This window comes from Poecilia latipinna, unplaced genomic scaffold, assembly GCF_001443285.1.
Source record: "Poecilia latipinna isolate Pla-1442-1.1 unplaced genomic scaffold, P_latipinna-1.0 Scaffold1107, whole genome shotgun sequence".
Lineage (NCBI taxonomy): Eukaryota > Metazoa > Chordata > Actinopteri > Cyprinodontiformes > Poeciliidae > Poecilia > Poecilia latipinna.
This window is the reverse complement of record NW_015113723.1, coordinates 192,454-200,714: the sequence shown is the minus strand read 5'-3', so window position 1 is coordinate 200,714 and position 8,261 is coordinate 192,454.

Below are 8,261 nucleotides of genomic sequence, written 5' to 3'. Positions count from 1 at the left end.
TACCAGTCAGCCGGCATCTGGACAACACCTTTCAGCTCTGGGCATTAATCTGCAGCAGGAATTAGGAGTCTGGGTAGGAATGAAGGGTCTTTATTTGAAGCTAAATACAGACAGATCTCAGCAACAAACTGTGCTGCAGGGAGCAAGCAAAGATGGGCACGAGAGGCTGAGGCACACAGCCAATAAAAAGCTAACGAAACGTCCCATCATGTTCTTACATCACCTACCAAAACCTCACCAAACAAACTGTCAAATCTAAGAAAATAATTTTATTCCAACCTTCAGTGGACAGAAAATGCTTGGCACCTCCAATGTCAAAAAATGTGCCTTAATGAAAAAACATGACAAAAAAAAAGACACCACAATTCACCACTCAAGTTCTCAGTGTAGTACTGCATGCACCAATATGCACTAATAGCTGTCAAAACTGTTATTTGTGAGAACAATTATATTTGCATCTAAGTACATAAAAACATCCACATCCACACAGAGCTAGCCCAAGGCAAAGCAAACTAAGCAACATGTAAGGACACCTCCAAACCAGCAGGGGGCTACCAAGAGCGCTTGAATTCCACCTCTAAGTCTTATTTGTATTTCAAAAATACACTTTGTTTTTATTCCTCAGACAGCTTGCTATGAATAAAGCCTCTTTAATTGTTGAAAGATGAATCATTGCTGGCTCACAAAGACGCTAACAAAGCTAACAAAGATGTTACGACACCATCAAGAGCATGGCCTGAGGGCCACCCATCACTAAAATCACCTCATGTTACCAACATATTTCTTCTGACTCAAAGGAATGTTTGGGCCGACCCAGTCAGAGTCCTGACATGAATTGACTGAGAACCTGCAGAGAGATTACAGATGAGGGTAATGGCAAAGAGCAGGTCCAACCTCAAACAATTAAAGCTCATCACCAAATATTACATTTCTAATGACAAGCATGCAAAAAGCTGATTAGCTATTAGAAGAAGGGTATGATTGCATTAATGTTAATAAAAAATTTTCTGGTGATTACTAAGGGGGGGGAGGGGGGATGAGGGGTTGAATCATTCTCAACATACCATTTAAAAAAGTCTCCTCCCCCCACCACCACCACCCAAAACTGCAATTCCTTTTACATTGTTGAATTTGGTTTGGAGAGATGCCTTCCTCATTTTCAAGCAACTTCTTGATAGAAAGGAAATCATTTGAAATCCAACTCCTGAATACTGAATACTGAATAATTCATACAGTATTGATTTATATAGTCCTTTGAAAAACAGCCAGGATGCTTTACAAAGATCATAGAAAAAAACTAAACAAAACCCCCCCAAAGAGAATAAATGTACATTACATCTGTTGGGCGCTGTCTATCATGGAGCGATTAGATGCAAAGCAAAGTTCTTACTCACTATTGCACTTTATATTCTTCAGTTAAATGGCCCTCTCTACATATTCACAGATACTTGCACTGGTATCCAACCTCCTGTTAGTTCCATCATACTTGTCATGTTACATTTCACACAAAAAACAGTACCACAGCCTCCAATTTCAGGACCTTATCACATAAGGTTCCTTCAGTGAATACTGAGCTTAGCTCCTTTTCTGGTGCCTCTATCTGAAACTTGCTGCAGCAGGACCTGAAGCGCCCCAATCTGCTCACTTCAAAACTTTATTAAAGGGATTTGAAAATTTCTCTGTGGGCTCTTGTATTTGTTATCAGTGAAAACTCTTCTGTTGCCAATGTATTGTATACATTTTTAAAAGTGTTAAATAGATTGAATTACTGCCTTTAAGTTATTTTTTGTGATATATGTAACAATGTTGTCAATGAGAGAATGAGTCTCAAGGCATTTTCCTGTATAAATAAAGGATTTATTTATTTGGATAAATAAAAGTTACATATCTGGAATAAAATGGCACAGTGCTCGTAAGGACATAAAGCCTTCGTGAATAAAAAGGTCTCACACTTTGATGTATAAAGGTCCAGGTCAGACCCGGAGGAATCTGATTCCGGGGTGTGGTTGTGGCGATGGAGGAAACCTGTTGCAGTGATGTTCACCCCTACGTTCTATTTACCTTCTTTATTCATGTGTGAAAATCGGTTTTTGAGTGGATACGATGTGCTCCATTTAAACTGAGGGAATCCTTTCAGTTATCCTGGGTACTACTTTCTTGGAGCCTGGGGGTTTTCTTCCCGCCTCATTTGCACTCTCTCTGCCTTTTTCAGGATCTGCGGAGGCTTCTTCCTTCTCCAAGAAGGGAAAAGGTGATAGTGTTAAGGCCTTGGTGTTTCAACACCTCTTCCTTGGACATGCCTGGGAGTCGGGTTCTGCTCACTTTCATTCAGTTATATTATTCCATAAAGTTTGGACTCGGCAACAGCACTTAACTCTTAATTAACAATCACAGAATAACACTCCCCTGATATGATTTCACAGATTTTAACTGCAATCTTCTGTCACACAGCAGATATCTGGGCCCACAGATCTCAGCAGCACTCCTGCAGGAGAAGGACCCGCTCAGTGTCAGGACACCTCATCTACATGTACAGCCTTGTTTTGGTCCCCAGCAGGAAAATGCACACAAGAACCATCCAGCAAAGTTCAAAACGTTCCACTAAATGAGGTTCTGGTGGAAAAAGGTTGCAGAAATTAGTCAAAATAGAACTTTTTCAAGTCCTATGTTTCTAGAAGCAAAGCTGATAACACCTTCAACACACACAGCTCCTTCTACAATACACACTGAGGTCTACTGAACACGTTTACATGTCAGTGTGTTCCTCACTGACTAATGCACTTCTCATGACATGGAAGCTGAACTATCCAGTTCAACATCTGTTATTAAAACTTTTCATTTAAACAGCCAATTGTAATGTCCTACTTTACTAAGCTGCACGAACCATCAGTTATTTGAAGTATGTTTAAACATGTGACATTTTTATCCACTTCCTGTAAATTCTTCTTTTGCTGAAATTCCTGCTGTGCAGCATTATGATGCCCTCTACAGCAACACCTTTTGTTTAGTAGAGGTACTGCACTGCGGGTGATTTTTAGGTATAAAAAATTTCAAAACCTAAGTTGTGAAACCCAATTTTAAAATATGGGATAAGGCAACTCTCTGAAAAGAAATTAAGAGCAGTAAACTCTTGCTCTTTATGTGTTCAGAAAGCACGCATGCTGTGCAGGCAGGAGGACATACAGGAAGCACAAATGATCCTGACTGTGATGCATAGAGTTGAGTCTTCCCTCTGTTTGTGCGGAATCAAGGCACACCTTGGAGCCAATCTTCAGCTGGACGTTTGCGGCCACATGAAATCATTGCAACAACGAAAAGAGTCATAGGTGGCACTGATGGGGGGGTTAAAACAGCAGAAGAGACAAACAGAATGCTGTAGAGATTCTGTCATCCACATAGATACAGAAATATAACACCTAAAAGCTCATCTTTGGAGCAGAAGCTGAAAAGTTTACAGGACGCCCTCTGACCTGTGAGGTCATGATGCTGGTCGATTGATTTCTAACAAAAGCATCCTTTACAGGTGACATATAAAGGATTGCACTGCTTCTGAAAGGAGCATGCTTCAGTGAAAAATTGAAGTAATATTAGAAATATTGCTAATAATGTTTCAAATAAAAAAAAAATTATGTTGGAAAACCTCAAAATGCCCTAAAATGCAAAAATGCAGGCCTTCTGATGGCCAACCTGAATCTACACAGTCAGTCCCTCATGCACTAACTCCTTTACACTTTGTTTTATATATTTTCATTTGTTTGACAACATTAGCTTTAATTGTAGAGTGCAGATTTAGTTGACTTTTATATATGTAATTCTGTCAAACACCTCTTAATATTTGTTGTACTGCCTTGTTTTGCCGGTACTGTGAGGGGTCACCCTGGACAATTTACCACAGCATCAACCAGCACATGCAATTAATGTTAAGGCCTTGAAAGTAAATAACAAACAATACACACACATGCAAAAGCCCTACACTTGTATATGAAAAATATGCAAACTGAACTTGCAGGACTGTTGGGTGGGCAACGGCACAGCAATACCTCTTTGCCATGATTCAGCAGTATGGGTGTTAATTCAGACTCCATGCCTTCATGTCAGTTCCACTATATTGTCAACAGTAATACCAAAGTGGACAAAAATATAAAAGGGCTCCAGATAAACATTGTATTCAGAAGCCCCAGAAATATCAGGGGGAGTAGCACAGAATTTATTAAGAAGAAGATTTCAGAGAAAGTAACCGGTTGTTTGGAAGTCTGGTCGTTGCCTTCCTGCTCATTTCTGCTAGATTCTCATCTCTCTTCACTACTCCAAATGGGCTTTCTCCCACTGAACTCAATTTCTCTGATAAAATTTAAAAGTGGGTGAATCAGCAAACAGAAGGAGAAGTTGTTAACGATGACGTCGATTTTATGCTCTGTTCTAGAATTGTAGTCTGCCTGCAGGTTTAGCAATGGCAGGAGAGGAAGTGAACAAATCCGTTCAGACCATGTTGACTGGACTTCCAAATACTGAGTTAACAACATTAACAGCCACCTCTTTCAGATTGGTACTTCTCTGTTCACAGTGGAGGATGGTTGTTTACAGTGCAAGTAATTTCCGGTAAGCTTCATAGAGTTGAACTGGTAAGCTACATACGTCATAGCCAAACCTTAGAGCAGTGGTTCTTAACCTGGGTTCGATCGAACCCCAGGGGTTCAATGAGTCGGTCTCAGGGGTTCTGCGGAGCCTCTGCCGAGGAGATAAAGACACACTGTGTAAAGTCGTGATGACGCCCCGCTTTGTCATCACTTGCTGCAAGGATCACGTTACATTGCTTAGCCAATCAGTGCTGCGGAGGAGCACTGATTGAAGGAGTTCCACTCTCAGCATGGATTTGAACTTGTGTCTTTAATTACTTCAGCAAAGCTCACAGTTTTTACCAAATTCTGTAGCTTTCGGTGTACTGCTAAATCTGCTCCTTAGTCGCATCTTTTCGGGGTTGCTACTGCCTCTAGTGGCGTGGGGGTGGTAACACAACTAATATAATTACATTACTAAATCAGAATACCGCAAAGTCTTTATTATTCATTATAAAATTTTCATTCTCTTAAGAATGTAGAGCTAATTAAATGATCTAAACAAGACCTTAAAGTGGTTCCACTTTCTCTTGATGGCCAACCTTTTGAAACTGTGGCAAATTTTAAATACCTTGGGTCATTCCTGGACAGTCAGCTCAACTTTGCTGAAAACACTGACTATATTTTGAAGAACTGTTCTCTGAGACTCCACCTTTTAAGAAGACTTAGTGATCATGGGGTGACCCAACTAGACTCTAGTTGGGTCACCCCTATGTTTTGAATTTGGGGGAAAAAAAAATCATATTTTATTTATCACTACAGAAGGGTTCATTGAATGCGCATATGAAACTGGTGGGTTCGGTACCTCAAAAAAGGTTAAGAACCACTGCCTTAGAGAGTTAAAACTTCATCACAGTTCATGCCTCCAGGAAGTAAACATGTCTCCATAGACCCTCTGAACAAAGCAAAGTGCAGAACAAGGAGCTGGTTTTTACCAGGCTAGCTGTTTGGAGCTTGGTGGTAGACCTCAATGCAGCCGTGTCAAATGCAATCCTTAAAAAAATGGCTAACTGATGTTATGGATGATCAATTTTAAGTCAAAAAATTGATAATATGCTTAAATTATTACTTGTATGTTAATCTTTGACACCGTGTTTGTAATTCTATTATTTAGAATCTTTTTGTATAAAAACTTTAATATGAGTGTATTGAGTTAATATGGATTAATATCAGTGATCGGGGATTTTAATTAGCTGCATAACATGCTCACCAGTTTCTAATATGTTTAATTAACTTTAATGCAACTTTTCCTCTAACCGTTTGAATAGGCTGACTTTTACTGCAGTTACTAATACAGATTGTTCCCATAAGAGATAAACAAATGAATACCTATATTATTTCAACATAGCTACTATCTTGAAACTATTCTCTTTTCACAGCCTTCAAAGCTAATATTACCTTGCTTAAAATGGATAAGAGTCTGAGTTCTGTGAGCATTTTATTTTTGGGTTTTAGTACACTTTGAGTAAGGTTAAATCACACCACAGCTATTTAAACCTGGAAATACCACACTTTTAAACCAAACAGCATAGATGTTTTATATAATGTCTTTGTTGAAAAGAGGAAAAAAAGACACTGCCAATTTGACATTAGGTCACGCAAAGTCCAAAGAATCTAAAGGCACATGCAGGCTTGCACTTTTATGATGGTGTTATTTTGTCCTTAATGAGCTTAAGAAGCCAAGACCCATTATTCCTAAACACATGTGGGCTGATTTCACATCTCCAGCTGTATGAATACATAGTAGTGGAAAGAAAGAAACGCATGCTGTCTAATCATGGGGCCAAAGCATGTTCAAACTAAAATTAAAGTTTACAGCAATGTCAAAAATACAACTAATGCAGTCAATACCAAGACAACGTTGCTTTTGCATGAAGCATACTAGGAGGGAATCAGGTTCACACCAGGCACCTTATTAATTAAGACTTATTCTCTACAGAAACATGGTGAATACTTAGAAAACATATTGGTGTATTCATAAACCAATTTAATTTTGGACATACTGATCAACTTGACATGAGGGAATAACAGACCCCTTTGACATTTCATTAGAACCCATGTTACCTATGAAAGTCTATCATAGCAGAAATATTTCATGATTTAATTTACTCCTCTTTGTTTTAGTTTCTATAAAACCTACAGAAATATCCACAAACTATGTTGAATCATAAGTTCCCTATCAGGCAAATGCAACAAAAAACATTCAGTAAAAAGCTGAATAAAAAAAAAACTTACTATATGTAGGATATTTCCATTTATGGGAGAGAAACAAGGAACTGAAATGCTATAGTGCAGATAGTAACACTATGTAGCTAATTTTCTAGGCTTGGTCCGATGTTTTCTAGAACATGAAAGCACCTTCTCAATAATGTTGATTTCTATATTATTGTAAGTAGCTAAATCCAGCTGTCTGTGCAAGTCACTCTTTGTAGCTACTTTGAGAATTTATCCTCCAAGTTCTCAGTGTAAACATGAAATAAATTACATTTTAGCTTAGTTTAAACCATGCACGTTTCTTTTTTCAACAACAATGTAATAGTCAGGCTGGAGCTAATCAACTTTGCATGTGGCTACTTGAAAATGCTGACTATTAAGCCATAATGGATAATAACTTTTGAGTCTGGTAAAAAAAAAAAACCCTGCTAATGCAAAGGGATTTTTTCCAACACTTTGGACAGCTTTAATATCCGCTCATGTAATGGCAAACATGTGAATGTATAAACAGGGCTCTTCAACCAGTCCCCGAAGGCCAGCATCCTGTAACTTTTAGATGTGTCCCTGATTCAACACAACTGAATCAAATGACTGATTATCTTCTTGGTATGCAGCCAGGTTCTCCACAGTCCTGCTGATTACCTGATTATTTAACTCAGGTGTGTTGAAGCAGACACACGTCTAACAGTTGCAGTGTACCGGAGTTAAACACCCCTGGACTATAAACTGTTTGTCATTGCTCTGTTATGTACATGAGACCCATTAAATTCAGAATGAAACCCCTTGGTGATGACACGTAACAGAACATGACACTTATTTCGTAAACTTTAAGCAAATACTAAAGCAGTGTGTTAAACCTGAATGTACCTCAATAATCAGCAGTTTGGAGGACGATGTTACCAACAACATGAAGTGGCTTTCTGCATGACTCAATCTGTTCCTTACATAATTATATCAGAATTTAGGCCCACTCTGACTCAATGTTGTAACAGTTTATTGACATTTGCAGCAGTGTTGGCTTTTGCACAGCCTGACTATAGTTTGGACTTTGGTAAGTGAAAATATCTTGATTTTTTTCCTTCTCAGTGTAGATTCTGTATGTTATTTAGATCATGGTCCTATAAACCTAGCCTGAGACACACTTCAGACTAATAGTCTCCATTATAAGTGTTTGTAGTTGATTCAGCTTAGTTGTAAAACAAGCTCATGTCATTTACCCTCCGCCAGCAGAATGGCTGTTTGCTTTTTTTTTTTTTTATATTACAGCATAACACCTTAGCTGCTGTCAGGTAAACATTGTTCTACTTGTTAAAAGCTCAGTAGGTTACCAGTTTCAACCAGAAATCAGCTTGACCATTTTGACCAAGACTGATTAGTTTTACTTTCCTTTGGGTTGGGAACAGACCACAGCTGAGACAGTAATTAATACCT